The following is a 13,116-nucleotide window of genomic DNA, read 5'->3' as shown; positions in this document are numbered from 1 at the left end:
CATTTCAGAGGGACGTTTAATGTCCATACATCACGACAATGTCCCATAAGGTTTGGGAACTTTTTGTGCAGGACATGAAAACAAAATAAATCAAAATTAAGCCATTGGCATTATTGATATGAACATGTCTTTGCACAACTTGGACCCTCTATACTTAGTACTGTGTGTATATATATATATACTATATTATACTATACTGAACCAGACCCGAGCTACAATCGAACTGCTCTAGGGCACCATTCCACAGTGACACAACACCTAAGCTTTCTTAGACAGAGGAATCAGTTTTCCATTTTTCTTTTGATGTTCAACATCCCTCAAAAGGTTTGGATTATTAATCAACACTTCCAGACATTTTTTTGCAAAGTCGTGCAGTCGTTGCTGTGGTGTATAAGCAACCAGCAACTCCTTGTATTTCTTCGGGGCCACAACAGCCAGCTCACAGATCGGGGCATTGGCGACAACGGTGTTTCGGTCGACACCGACCTTTCGATATGCCATGCTCAGTTTCCTTCCTGTCTTGTACGCCTTAAGAACTTTCCTGTATCTCTTGATAACCTCCTCTGGATGACGTGCTGAAATAGATAGAAGTTTAGGTAAGTATAACAAACCTACAAGTTGTGAATCAACACAGGGAGACACACGCATAGATGCAAAGTGGTTGCAAGTAACAAGATTACATGGGCACAGAGCAATTGGAAGGTCCAAGACAATAGTCCCACCAGCAAGCAAGTTTTGGATAAACTTTATACAGCGAGAGAGAGAGAGAGAGAGAGAGAGAGAGAGAGACACACATGAGGGGAGCAGTCTTATTTCTTGTTTTTTTTTATGTTTGTCTGTTTTTATTTATTGTCTGTATTGCCTTTATTTGCTTTGGCAACACTGTATTTTAACGGTCATGCTAATAAAGAGAGAGAGAGAGAGAGAGAGAGACAGACAGACAGACGTTGTGACGTCTATATGCCTGACACACATGAGTACACTTACCTCTCTGCTTGCCATGTAGCCTTTTTTTCTTCTTCTTATCCTTTTTCTTGTGACTCTGGTGGCGGTGCTTCTTTTTCTTCTTGCGTCTTGTCTTCGATTTCTCGTCTGAATTGGTTAGAATCAGTTGATGAACATGAGGAGCTGGATGAAGAGGAGTTGGATGGACTGGAGGATGAAGAGAAAGAAGATGGACCAGGAGACGAGTTGGCCGAGGAAGATGTGTCAATTGTCCCACCATCATCTGTATCTACAACATAAGAGAAATAAAATACCAAATGCATTACTAAGTATGACGATACAAGTACACTCACATACATTCTGTTCAACACTGTACTCACATGTATTATTTATTAATTAATTTCACTGACTCATCAATCGAGATTTCATCAGTTGGACAGCTGTGTCTGCTGTCAATCAATGCTACAGATATTATCTTCCAGGTATTAACTGCACATATATTGTTTGGTTAATAACACAGTAATGCTCTGATGAAGGTCTTGTCACTGTGAAATGTTGGCCTTTCTTCCACTCAATTATACACACACACACACGCACGCACACACACACACACCACACATATATATTGTTAGGTGTGCAACATGTTTTTTTCCCAAGAAAGTGTTAGGCCAACTTACTTTCACCAACTTGTTGGCGGAGGGAGTCTCTCTCCTTAATCAGGTCACTGATTTGTTCTGTGACTGTGTGCTGCTTCTTCTTGGCCTCACGGAGCTTAAGCTGCATTTTCTTAATATGTAGAAATGCTGTTGGAGCTACAGTTGCCTCAGTATCTGGAATGATAGGATAGAGAATTAAAAAAACTCTAATCATAAAAGCCAAGTGAAGGTAAAATAAAATATAGTATATGAGCAGCTAGCTCTAGAGATTGATATCTGCACTGGATCTCTGAATGAGTGAACATAATTGTATAACTGTCATTCATCACCAGTGAATATATGAATGGATGTGTACAGACTATAATTATACACTCATGTATAGGGCTGAGCGATATAGCCTTTTTGAAATAACTCAATATTTTTAGTTTATGTGTATCTTTATATTTTGTCTAAGCATTGACTTAAAGTTTTGATGCATACAATCACACCAGTATGATGATTCTTGTTTGACTAGTTTATATGTACACAGTTATGGTCGGAGGACCCCAGGGGCGGGAGGGGTACAGATTTGTATGCATCTTTGACGTTACCATAGCACATGTCTAAGGTTTTATTAGACCTGGTCGGACAAGTGACATATTGATGGAAGTCTCTGAGAGTCTTTTTCAGGGAGACATGGTTCATGTCTCTGAGGATGAGGTTTGGTGCGTCAGGGGAGATTAGCAGAAGTTTCTGTGCAACCTTTAAAACCTTGCTCACAGGCCTTAGCTTCATTAGCTTTTGGATGAATGTAAACAACTGTAATACATATCTGTGGGAACTCCCTCGGTAGATATGCTGGCCGCAGGGAGACTGTTTTTGAGACCAAAAACAGCTCAAGAAATATGAAAAGATGTGACCAATGAATACTTTTTGTGTGCAAAGCAAATTAAAAGTATTCTCAATTCTCAATTAAAGTGATAGTGACACCATGTCCCATGCTCTTTTTTGAAAAACAAAATAAAAATAAAGTCCCACAAGTTTCCACAAGATGGCGCCATGATACCACTGAATACATGATGGTTGTCATTAGCCATAACAGTGCAGAGACTGCTGTTGCAGGTTGTTTCCGATTGCTCACTGTAATGTAGACAGACAGACAGACAGACAGACAGACAGACAGACAGACAGACAGACAGACAGACAGACAGACAGACAGACAGACAGACAGACAGACAGACAGACAGGCCGGCCCTATCTTAAGTGTCGTGATCACACATCTTACACTTTCATTTTCCTCCGACAAAATGTAATCTACAAACGATCTGCGCTGGTTTGACATTATGTTGATGTCTAGATAGTGCAGCAGTGCCCATCAAAATACACTGCATAATGGGCTGCTCCAGTGGTGTAGTGGATAGAACGGGTACCATATCGGCTCGTTCATTGCAGTGGTTGCGGGTTCAAATCCGACCCGTGGGCCTTTACTGCAGGTCATCCCCCCTCTCTCTCTCTCTCAGTCTGTCTCCCCATTTTAACTCTGTACTGTCTAATAAAGCTTGAAAATGCCCAAAAAATAATCTTTAAAAAAATACACTGTATGCAGTATCTGTATCTTCAAACAGCAGTATGTGAGTGACTCTGATGTGCTGATAAGGATTTTTTTTAAATACATGGACAGTGGACAGAATATTTACTTTAGAAAGAACTTTTCTTCTTTGGACTGTTTCATGAATTATACATGACAGCTTTACCCACTGATCCTTAGATACAGTATGTGTGTGTGTGTGTGTGTGTGTGTCTGTGATAACTTGCTATTCAAATATGTGACTGTAGATATATCTATTGAGTGAAAAATAGTTTTTTATGTCCAGATCAACTCTCAGACACACACACACACACACACGCACACGCACGCACGCACGCACGCACACACACACACACACACACACGCACACGCACGCACGCACGCACACACACACACACACACACACACACACACACACACACACACACACACACACACACACACACACACGTCGGATCATTTTCTTTTATCTGATGTACTGAGGCGTCAAGGATCTTCAGAGAAAGAAGGCGAGTTTCTTTGCAAGATGTCTCGAGAAAATAAGAGAGTAGAGACAGAGACAGACAAGTAGAACAGATTTCAGAATAGTCGAGAAATAGACGCACAAAAACAACAGATGATAGGGAGACGATGAAGCAAAATATGAAGTAAAACAATTGGTGAAAATATAAAGGTATAAGGAAAAGGCTGGAAAAAGGGGAAGGCTGGAAAAAAATTATGGGAGGGAGAATAAATCTGGGCATTTACTGTACAACTTTGGAATCAATTTGATCAGAATTCTGAGGCTTACAACTGATTTCTGAGTCAAACCGAATCACATACAGTGTGATTCTCGTTTGCTGTTACATGTAATTAATGATCATTGGAGGAAACATTTGACCGTTTCAGAAATATTTTCCAATTCTCATGGCTACTTAAGAGGATACAGTACATGGAAGATTTTGTTACATTTGGTTTTATATTTGCATTCTGGCAATATAGAAATGTTTCTTAACTAAAATGTGTTCACCTAGTTGATGTACAATTGTCATGGTTGAATCACCACAGTGCATTAAGTTCCTCAAGATAAGACTAACCTTGCGATTGCCTTTTTAAATATCAAAGGCATGCAAACCATTGATTATGAACCTCTTAAACTCCAATTCAAGGTATGGATGGGAATTGAACCCATGATCTTTGGTTTACGAGACCAACGCCTTACCACTTGGCCACCACACCTTGTTCCTAAAGCAACAATGGAATTATTTTTTAAAATATTTAAAAAAATACATACAAAATTGTCCATAAAACAGTCTTCTAAGAAGCAACACTTCAGAGTTTACCTTTAAAGATTTGAACACTTTCTTCTCTTCGACTCTTGGGCACCAAAACTTAAATATTTTTCACCAAAACCTTTCTGTCTTTCTCTGTGGAACAACACAAAGTCTTCTGAGGGATGAATGCGGCTTTGACAGTCGCCTCACGCTGAATGCAACTGTCAGATAATAACAAAGAAAGAATACAGAAATACAAAATGGCTGCATTTATATAGCACTATCCAAAGCACTTTACAGGGTGTTTGAAGCCCATTCAACTAGTAAATGCACAATCTCACCCCATATGGAAGCAAGCTACCCCTGTGTGTGTGTGTGTGTGTGTGTGTGTGTGTGTGTGTGTGTGTGAGAGAGAGAGAGAGGTTCCATTGTGTCTGCATGAGGACACTTTGACAATTGTACTGAAGGGAATCAAACTTTAGATGATCAACTCTACAATAACACACAGTTGGGCTGCTCTTTTTACTCAAGAAATGCTATGATTGATTTCACATGTTGCACTGAATCTTATCTGTAAATATTACAGTTGTCCTGGAAGGTGACATGAGATGAATGCTGAAGATATTAACCTCTTTAAATCAAGGCTTTAGGTGATTAAGGTATGGACGGGAATTGAACCCATGATCTTTGGTTTACGAGACCAACGCCTTACCACTTGGCCACCACACCGTGAATCTATGGATATCAGCTCTAGTTTTTCATTTAGAAATTCGCTAAACGAACGGGGCTTAAAACGTCACCTTGTTCATTGCTCTGATTGGTCGTAGTGTTATCCAATTGCGTGGAGTGGTATTTCAAATGCACATGTAGGAGCCGCCCCTTGTGTTGGGAAGGTATATTGATCGTGGCCAGACCCTCTATCGTTCTAGATATGGGTCTGGATTTCCGAGCTACGAGATAGTGGGTACAAGCAGCCAAAAAGGGTTTTCTCAGGAGGGTGGTTTGTGAGGCAGAGTAGAGGTGGGTTAACCTTTAACCCCAAGAGGTAATACAAGTCAAAAAGAGAAATTTCTTAAAATTTACCCTACCCAACTTTTGGCAAATGAAAATCCATACCAGGACCGAACCGCTCCGCTACAACCCACTGGAAACAAGGCATTAGAGAGGGTGAGAAGCTCAGTCATTTGTGAGTAGAGGTGGGCGAAACCCTAACCGGTTACTGTCTTGCCTGTTTAAGGTATGGATGGGAATTGAACCCATGATCTTTGGTTTACGAGACAAACGCCTTACCACTTGGCCACCACACCTTGTATCTAATCATATAATCTTCAATTCTCGTTTGAAACAGGAGTATTTGGGGTCTTGGGCGATTCACTATCAGATTGTGCATTATAACCATATAGAACTATTTCTGGATTCAAGGTTCGGTTTAAGGAAGGAGACAAAGGCATCATCTTCAATTCTAGTTTGAAACAGTGGTACTTGTTGATTCGCGTGATTCAGTGTATCAGCTTGGGTAGATTATAACCATAAAGAGCTGGATTTAAGGTGAGAGGTTTTCAAAATAAAGCAGAGCCAGGAGAAGTTAGAGAGCATCTTAAGACCATGACATAGGAGATGGTCAAACTTTGGTTCCATTTAAACAGGAGTGAACTCAGGCTAATTCATCAGAAAGAACCAGGGTTCTCAGACACAGAAACTGAACCAGATCTAGAACGAAGACTGTACAAGGTGTTGAAGGTATGAATGGGAATTGAACCCATGATCTTTGGTTTACGAGACCAACGCCTTACCACTTGGCCACCACACCGTGTATCTATTGTTTTCAGCTCTGTTTTTTTTCGTTTGGAATTTATAACCATATAACCATATAGATTCACCAACAAGATTGTGGGTACAAGCAGCCAAAATGGGTTTTCTCAGGAGGGTGGCTGGTGTCCCTGCGTTCCAAATCACATACTCTTTCTTTTTACTACACTACATACTAAAGTACAGAAGAGTTTTGGGGCCACAGGAGAGAGAAAAAAATCGTACGAGGAAGATTTCTTTTCATTATGTCGAGAAATGTCAAGACTAAAGACGAATACTCCAAAATGCTACTGGAGTTTGTGGGGTATTTATGTATTTGCAGCATACTACAATTGACATGCATGTATTGGGACATCCTGAATCTTTTTCTGGAATACTAAATAGTAGGGAAGTATGGTGATTGGAACTCAGGGAGGGTGAGACGCTCAGTCATTTGTGAGGACCCTGGGCAGAGTAGAGGTGGGTTAATCTTCAACCCAAAGAGGGTTTACAAGTCAGGATGAGAAACTTCTTAAATGTTTGAGGAATGGATGGGAATTGAACCCATGATCTTCGGTTTACAAGACCAACGCCTTACCACTTGGCCACCACACCTTGCTTCTTCACATATAATCTTACATTTTCGATTGGAACACCAGTATTAAGTGTCAAGAGTAATAGCTTGAGTGCATTATAAACATTTAGGGCCAGTTTCACAGACATGGATTTAGCCTAGTCCTGGACTAAATGGAATTTTGAATGGAGATTGTCCATTGAAAATACAATGTAGTCCAGAACAAGGCTTAATCCATGTCTGTGAAACCGTCCCATAGAGTTATAGCAATGATGTTGTGGGGACAAGTGGTTAAAAAGGGTTTTCTCATGAAGACATCTCACTTAGAGAGGGTGAGAAGCTCAGTCATTTGTGAGTAGAGGTGGGTGGAACCCTAACCGGTTACTGTCTTGCCTGTTTAAGGTATGGATGGGAATTGAACCCATGATCTTTGGTTTACAAGACCAACGCCTTACCACTTGGCCACCACACCTTGTATCTGATCATATAATCTTCAATTCTCGTTTGAAACAGGAGTATTTGGGGTCTTAGGCGATTCACTATCAGATTGTGCATTATAACCATATAGAACTATTTCTGGATTCAAGGTACAGTTTAAGGAAGGAGACAAAAGCATCATCTTCAATTCTAGTTTGAAACAGTGGTACTTGTTGATTTGCGTGATCCAGTGTATCAGCTTGGGTAGATTATAACCATAAAGAGCTGGATTTAAGGTGAGAGGTTTTCAAAATAAAGCAGAGCCAGGAGAAGTTAGAGACCATGGCATAGGATATGGTCAAACCTTGGTTACACTTAAACAGGAATGAACTCTGGCTAATTCATCAGAAAGAACCAGGGTTCTCAGACTCTGAACCAGATCTAGAACGAAGACTGTACAAGGTGTTGAAGGTATGGATGGGAATTGAACCCATGATCTTTGGTTTACGAGACCAACACCTTACCACTTGGCCACCACACCTTGCTCAAATTGATAACATTTTCAATTTTCATTTGAAACAGGAGTATTTGGGGTTTTGGGTGATCCACAGTATCAGATTGTGTGCATAATAATAACCATAACCATGTGCTCTCACCTCTGCTCTTCATCCTCTATACAGATGACTGCAGATCCACACAGCCTCAGTGTCACCTGGTGAAGTACGCAGACGATACAGTTCTCCTGTCCCTGCTCTCAGGTCCTTCACAGCAGCATGGATCAGCTCTCCAGGAGTTTGTGGAGTGGTGCGACAGCTCATGCCTTGAGATGAATGTGAGTAAGACCAAAGAGATGGTGGTGACCTTCTCTAAGAGGCAGGGAGAGCTGGCCGCAGCATCCATCATCTCAATCCACGGGAAGCCGGTGGAGCTGGTGGAGGAGTATAAATACCTGGGCACCATCTTCGACAGCCAGCTGAAATTCTCCTCCAACACTGAAGAGATCCTTAGGAAGTGTCACCAGCGGAAGTATCTCCTAAGGAAACTAAATTCCTTTGGAGTTAGCAAAAACATACTGCTAACTTTCTATTACTCATTCATTGAAAGCATCTGTACATTTTCCATAACTTGCTGGTTCCACTCCATCACCCTCCAAAACAGAAACCGCCTAGAGAGTACGGCCAGAGTCTGCTCTAAGATAATTGGACTTCCAACAAGAACTCTCTCCTCCATCCATGACCAGCAAACACTCCGGTTAGCCAACAGAATTATGCAGGACCCCTCACACGCTCTACACCCCGCCTTTGAGTGGCTCCCCTCAGGGCGCCGACTACGCTGCCCCGGCTGCAGGACACAGAGGAGAAAAGCAACCTTTGTTCCCAAGGCTGTTCACCTCCTCAACTCCTCCTAAACCCCCCACCCGGGCTCGTGCCCCCCCCACATGGACTGGTGAAGCCGTGAACTCTGTTTTGCCCTCTCACTCCCATTAACTGTTACAACACAAGTACCTCGCTTCAATTCATCTCAACAATTGTATTATGACCAGCATGGTATTTTATTTATTTATTTAATTGATTGCACTTTATATTTCTGTCATATTTGACACATTTTACATTGTTGAGAGTCAGTTCTCCATTTATAAACATGCACTTTGCATATTTTATACATATTTACATATATTTGTGTATTTGTAGACACCTGTGCTTGTGTGTATTGTCTGCCAGGTAGCAACGCTGTGTTTTGTTTGTTTTTGTTTGTTTTATGTTTGGACATGGCCTTGTCCTTTGTAATGCTGCTGCTCTATGTGCCTTCAATTGCCCCCTGGGGACAAATAAAGTTTTTTTGAATTTGAATTTGAATTTGAATACAGAGTTACATCAACAAACATATAGAACTATTTCTGTATTCAAGGTACGGTTTAAGGAAGGACACGAAGGCAGCAACAAAGTCCAGGCAGCAGGAAAGAGAAACTGTCAGTGTCCTGCTGAGGAAACTAAATGTTTGGTGGAGATTTGGACATCAACCGACCTCCAGGAGAAGTAAGAGTGCAGCACAAGACCATGACATAGGAGGGGACAAACTTTGGTTCCACTTAAACTGGTATGAACTCTGGCTGGTTCATCAGAAAGCACCAGGTTCTCAGACTGGGAAACTGAACCAGAACCAGAACCTAGAGTGTATTAGGTGTCTAAGGTATGGATGGGAATTGAACCCATGATCTTTGGTTTACGAGACCAACGCCTTACCACTTGGCCACCACACCTTGCTACTTCACATATAATCTTCAATTTTCGATCCACAGTATCAGATTGTGTGCATAATAATAAACAGGGCCGCCCATAAGGGGTAGAAAGTGGGAAAGCTTTCTAGGGCCCAGCCACCCAGGGGGGCCCAGAGAGAGAAAAAAAAATATGTTTTATTTTTTTGCAGATGACCCAATTTAGCCAACCTTTATTATGAACGCTATATTCGCAAGAGAACTTTCTATAATAAAAGAAAACATTTTATTCATTGTTACTTGGGTAAAATATATCACATTTTATATTGAAAAACTAAAAATATCATGGGTTGTTTTTTCCCCCTCAAAACTGTTGCATGCAGAAGGTCAACCAAACAAGCATTAGCTATGTTACTAGAATTATTTCATCAAACTACCCAAGTGTTTGAATAATTGAAACTGAGTCAGGCCTTCTTGGAAGCAGGTGAATTTACTTGCAAACAGCATGCAAGGGTCAAAAAACATGTATCACAAATGGGCTTACATGATTGAATACATCGAATGAACAGTGTACAGAGATTATATGCAAGAGAAGTTGGTGTGTGCGCAAACACATACTAAGTTTGGTGTGTCCAGCCCTTGTTTTTGCTGGCGAAAGCAGAAATGTTTTTAATTAGGTAGATATTCCCAGAAATTCATCTCAGCTGGTGTTATCCTTCATACAATGTCTGATAACAGAATATGGGGAGTGAAACTACTGTGCACATGAATGCGTCATACCTCTGTATGTGCCAAAATCTTATTAGGCAGTTTCTTCTTCAAGGCTAACAACAACTTGTAGCAAAACACTTTGGAGTTCTTTGGGACAAAGTTCAACAGCCAGAAAGCATGTATTGTGCATTAAAATATTATACAATCATAAAGCAAACTAAATTCTGTTAACATTCCACCCTTTTTATAATATTTAATGCAACTTTCTATGTATACACTTCTAAGCAAAAAGGTAAAGCATATGAGTAAATATATTTCAGTCAAGCAGAATAATATCAAGTACATCAACATCACAGTTGTGAAAATGCAAGTTTGTGTACTGGTGCAACATCGTTTATGTACAGAGAGGACAGTCCTTGTAGAAGCCAGGGAACAGGAACCTAGGTCGTCTTGATGGTCAACAAGTCCCTTTTGTGGCATTTTGACGCAAAGTGTCCTTCATATCACAGTCACTGGGGGAATGGTTATGTAGGATATTACCATAACCGATTCAGATTGTTCCTCAGTGTCCAATTGTCCTTATTGAAGCATGGTCAGCTTCGTCTTCTCCTTGCATCTGAAACAGAATGAATTTGAGCAGTAACATGTTCTCAAAAGAAATGCTCATCATTCTGCCAGGGTTGTTTCTAAAATATCATCCTATCCATTTTGCTTGCTCTAGATGTCACAATTAACGCACAACAACATTTTAGGATAGGTTTGATTTCATTCTTTCACATGGTTGTCTGTGTTTGGGCAGCATTCAAGCACACACAGGCAGTCAGTGAGACAGGCCCTCCCTTTTCTGCATGGGACTGAATCACACACACACCACATTCCTGAGAAGCTCTCTACTTCTCCAAATCTGACATGGTGTTATAGTTTGTTCTTCAAATAACAAAAGTTAACATGTAGGTTAAGTATAGGTGTCTTTACAGTTAACCAGTTTTTGAATCAATTTATATCAACAATACACATTATGATCATATTTTCAGCATAAAAATCCCCTTTAACTTGTAGTTCAAATCAAAAGCATTGAACAAGTCTTTTCAGTGATCATTTTCATAAAAAGAACACAAAAGGTCGCTTTTTTGTAAGTTTATGCTGGAACTTCAAATGATTGACTGCACCTTTAATCTTTAAGGTTCACTATGGGTCTTGGATTGGCAAGATATTTAGCTCTAAACTTTAAAGCGTTTAGCAATTTAGTCAGAACTCTGGTCATCTTTAGGAGACAAGCATTTTATAACCCATCATAACAGCATAACAATTGTATGCACACTTACAAAACCTTCTATCTCCCTTCCCCTACATACTTTTTCTTTCTTTATAACAATAACATCCATAAACAATCAGTTCCAAACAATCTTTTTCCTCTCACACTTTCAACAACATTCTCTTATTCATCTCCTGGGCCACCACCTCTCTCTGATTGATTTTTTCCTTCTCTGGGATGGGGGCACTTGCGAAGCCAGTGATCATTCTGGCCGCATCTGAAACACCCAGTTTGCCTTTCTTTCTCTGTGGCCCCTCTCTGTTTCCCACCTCCCCATTGTTTCTTATTAAACTCTTTTTCTCTGCCTCTTTCAGCTGTCGGGTGAATTACCTCATTGTTAATTACAACCTCCTCACAGGCTGTAACTAGCTGCCGGAGTTGAGATGTTAGTTCTTCACTTGTCTTAAGGAGGCTTTTAAGCTGGTCTTTGCTTATTTTTATATCAAATGTATCCATTTTACAAGTAATTTAATTTTTAAAATGTAAAATCTAATATCAAATTACCCAGTAATCTATTTAAACAGGGTGAACACCCCTATTCCCTCCAATTGATTAACAAAATTCACCAATTTAAAACTAGAACACCCTATGTGATGTATTCTAAACAAAACTAATAAGTCTACTCTGCAGTTGTAGACTATTGACAAACATAACAAAACAAAACAAATAAACAACCTGTCATAGACTAACTCCCTGGAGCAGTACTATATCCCCAGGCTAAGTAACAACAAGCAGCCAGATATCAATTTGTTTCCATAAAACCTTCCCGAATTACAAAGAACTCTCAGTTTAATGGAACAAACTATATCTGTCAGAATAAAGGGACCACCCTCGACCCCATACTAATGATCATCTAATTACGTACGTGAGACTTTTGTTTTTGACAGTGTAAATTCTCAAACACCAAAGGCTGAGATAGGTTTGTCTCTAGTGCATCTCCCCAAACACTACAGGTTGAGATAGGTTTGTCTCTAGTGCATCTCCCCAAACACTACAGGTTGAAATATTTTTCTCTTTAGTGCATTTTCCCAAACACTACGATCAGTTATTCTCCCTTACGGTAAAACCATGAGAAATACTGCTTCATAAACTAGTTTATCTACCTAATACATAAAACAAAGGAATTCCTAATTCCTGGACAAAACAAAATCAGCTGTTTATATTCACCTGATTTCAAGAAAGCCTCGACTCGCTCAGTTTTGGCTCTGGATTCCGTCACCCCTCCTCCGTCCAAGTAGAGTCTGCAGACAGCCTCTTTTGTAGCTCTGTTTACTGGAGGTCTTTTGTCGAGAGATCTTGGACTCCCCCGTCTTCACGGTGCAGGCTCTTCTTGTCCAGAGAAGAGGATGTTGGATCCGGCTCCTCGAAGGACCATTTGTTACTAGAATTATTTCATCAAACTACCCAAGTGTTTGAATAATTGAAACTGAGTCAGGCCTTCTTGGAAGCAGGTGAATTTACTTGCAAACAGCATGCAAGGGTCAAAAAACATGTATCACAAATGGGCTTACATGATTGAATACATCGAATGAACAGTGTACAGAGATTATATGCAAGAGAAGTTGGTGTGTGCGCAAACACATACTAAGTTTGGTGTGTCCAGCCCTTGTTTTTGCTGGCGAAAGCAGAAATGTTTTTAATTAGGTAGATATTCCCAGAAATTCATCTCAGCTGG

This window comes from Ammodytes marinus, assembly GCF_949987685.1.
Source record: "Ammodytes marinus genome assembly, chromosome: 4".
NCBI classification, from domain to species: domain Eukaryota; kingdom Metazoa; phylum Chordata; class Actinopteri; order Uranoscopiformes; family Ammodytidae; genus Ammodytes; species Ammodytes marinus.
This window is presented reverse-complemented; position numbering follows the sequence as displayed.